We start from the raw sequence: 3,387 nt of genomic DNA, 5'->3' as shown, positions 1-3,387 counted from the left end.
GAGAGAGAGAGAGAGAGAGAGAGAGAGAGAGAGAGAGAGAGAGACTACAGACTACTTCTTAGTCTGGGCACTGATACTTCTTTACATAGACGTGGACCACCGCTGTGTTTTGTTAAACGATTATCCAAATAGCTAAAAATAATGACAATTACGTAAGAAAAAGACTCTCATTTATTTCTTATGATCGATTGCAAAGCTTTTTGCATATCCGCAACAGCTTAGCGGTTCACCCCCCAACACGTATTTACACCGACTGCGCGTATGCCTCCGTGCTAGCTGTGGGCCTACTTTTTCTTTCGTTTTGCCTTTTTTTCCCTTTTGCGTATTTATACATGGATTTTACTCTTTTTATTTTCTCTTCGTTTTTCATTTTCATCTATGTACTTAAAAATAATAAATGCTTAGCATAAGATTTATTTTTTGAATTCACTTATTAATTTATTTCAGCTGAATTTCATGTGTAAATAAATAAGTAAATATATAAATAGATGTGTGTATTTGGACCGAAATTTTATAAAAAAGTTTTCATCATAAAACTTCGCACCTTAAAACAGTACGCATTGCCTTGATTTACATTATTCTAAGGTATTAAGTGTAACAAGGTTTCGACATAGGACGGTAAACATTTTCTTGATTCATATAATATCTAAGTTCAAGTTGTATTATATCTTAGTTTAAATAAGTAAATTAACCCTCATACATACACAGTCGCAGAACATCGTTAAATATCCTACATCGTCCTACAGTTATCCTTAGCGCAATTCCTTAAAATGAGACGTTATATGAGAAGTGTTTAAAAAGCAGTCCGATTCCAGTCATCTTCAATAGCATTCACCCTTGGATTAAAATACACGAGTGCACCAAATTTCATCAGAATGTCTTAAAAATTGCGCCCCGAATGTTGATTAGAAGAAAACAAGACAGTCAAAGGGACAGATCAGCTTAGATCGGTAAAATAAAAGGTGGGACTATCCCAAGCTCTTCTATTCCTTGCATACATATGAACAGACTTATTTTATCCTTGTAGCGCAAATGGTGTACTATGGGTACTAAAAGTTTTGTATAGCACGATTTCCATACAGCACGGGAACGCCTGCATATTTATTCACCAATTATTTGTCTAATACCATATGTTTGTAAGTTGTTCACTAGTAATTACTAATTGTGTACGCAAAATATCAGTTTCGAAATCAGGAAGAAACTCAGGTCATATAAACAAATAAACGGTTACGCAACTAAGCAAACCAAAATTAAGTTAAAATATAAAATTCCATATAGAAAAGCATGACAACAAGAAAACTAAACCGTAACCTAAGCAAAACCGAAGAGCAGTCCTGCACTTTTTACAATGATGATCACATCTTATCATAAAGATTATCACAGTTATTAGAAGATCGGGTCGCAACTCGAGATAGGTGACGGGCTTGTGGAAGCTTTATTACGCAACAATCACGGTTTAAACTTGGCTGGAATATGAATATTTAGTTCGTTTAGTAAAAGCGACGGATGAAATTCGTCTACAAGTAATCTTACAATAAAGATGACACCCAAACTAGTTTATCTATTCTCGGAGTTTACAAGGTGTATAAGCGTAAGTCGACTCTTATAAGGTGCTAATGGTTCTGCCAGATTCCGCATTCCAAGTCACGCCCAGGAAAGCAAATTTTAGCAAAGTTTTTGCATACTATAACGGAATTCTTCAATATAAGCCTAACAAGTCTTTCATCAGAGCCTTATTGTAAAAAACCGCTATTTGAGGTAAACTTTTAGTTTTTGGCTTAATTTGAAGAATAATGCCGCTGCATCGTTACGAATGTTGAATTATACGAATGCGTTACGAGCTCACATAACCCACAATGATGGTATCGTGAGTTTTCGTTCATTAGGCAAAACTTGCCTGGAGAGCGTTGCGAACATTAATTGAGAATGTGCTACCTTTCCCCCTGTTATTAGCAGATATAAGTGCTTTTGATTAAAACTAATTGCATGATTGCGATGACTTGGTATCTGTTCGATCGTGGCTTTTATTTTTATAGTGATACTCAAAGAATGCGTCTTTCTTGTGCGCAGCGTTAAAATGACAGTTGTCTTTGCCGCATGGAATCCATTTCTTGCCGAAAGAATGCGACTGGTAATTAATGTGTGACGGACATAATTTTGTATAAAGCATATTATGTACAAGGAGAAATTTAGTTAACCATTTAATATTTTCCCATATATACGGAAGACGGTTTGCCGAGCGCAATTAGAGAGAAGTCTGCGTACCGTTTATCTTAATTTTTATTATCTAATATCTATTTTGTGCGGAAATGTCCTTGAATTGCTGTTTGACATTCCGTCCGAATTTTCATTCAAATTATTTGAATGTCGGGAGAAAATTAGTTAAATTAATTGGTTCAGGTTGAGGGCAATAAATGCGAACGGCTTAAACCATCTGAAATAAAGATTAATTCAAACAAAACATTTTGGTTCAAATTGTTTACATATGTGTGTGTATACGGTATATAAATGTGAATGGGTATACGCATATGTGCGTATGTATGCACGTGTATACTGAACTATAATTCACATAAACCAAAGACTGTCCCGTACAATACGTATGGCAAACAATACAAATCACTGCCATTTAAGAGAATCATTAACACTGTGTGTCCCAACAGGCACGATAAAAACGCAGAGACATAGCGACAGACATTTAAACATTTTACGTGTCAACCTTCATGCAGACAACAAAGGTTGTGAAATGATAATGGAAATTTGGTGCGCGCATGCTGCTTCTTCTCGTTTACGTCTTGCAGCCAATTTAGGTAATTTTTTAGAAATAGGCCAACGCATACACGAAATGCATTGCGATTGCCTGGGAAGGGCAAAACAAACATTATTATAATGACCGCTGGATAGAGAATTTACTAACACATCCCCACCCATCCATCCACGCCATCCACACCAACGAAGGTGGGGGGGGGGGGGGGGGGGGGAATTTGTCTGGCCATCCATTTGCAAGCACTTGATGAGATTTCATAGCAATTTTTCTTACATTTCCTCAACAAAGTGCATCGTTTGCAATTTTTACGTGCTTATCTCTCTAATGCTATGTTCCGGAGATATTTTTTATTTTTTTTTCCCTTCTGCTTGCTGTTTCTGTCGAGATACTATTTCTATACTTTATGAATGCTTGAGTATAGTATCGTCCGCTAGAGTAGGTAGTGATGACGCAAACTTTCTACGTAGCAGAGATTTCTGTATAAGTGTACCTGTGCACAACCAGTTTTAATGCGAACACGATAATGGTGTTCAAGTTTGTTGCTATTTTTTTGCGAGTCTATTTTCATACTTATGTACGGAAGTATGCTATATATTTTATTTCTTTGCAAAATTTAGGCTAAA

This window comes from Glossina fuscipes, unplaced genomic scaffold (genome assembly GCF_014805625.2).
Source record: "Glossina fuscipes isolate IAEA_lab_2018 unplaced genomic scaffold, Yale_Gfus_2 1, whole genome shotgun sequence".
NCBI lineage: Eukaryota > Metazoa > Arthropoda > Insecta > Diptera > Glossinidae > Glossina > Glossina fuscipes.
The sequence above is the reverse complement of the archived record's forward strand: the minus strand, read 5'-3'. Positions refer to the sequence as shown.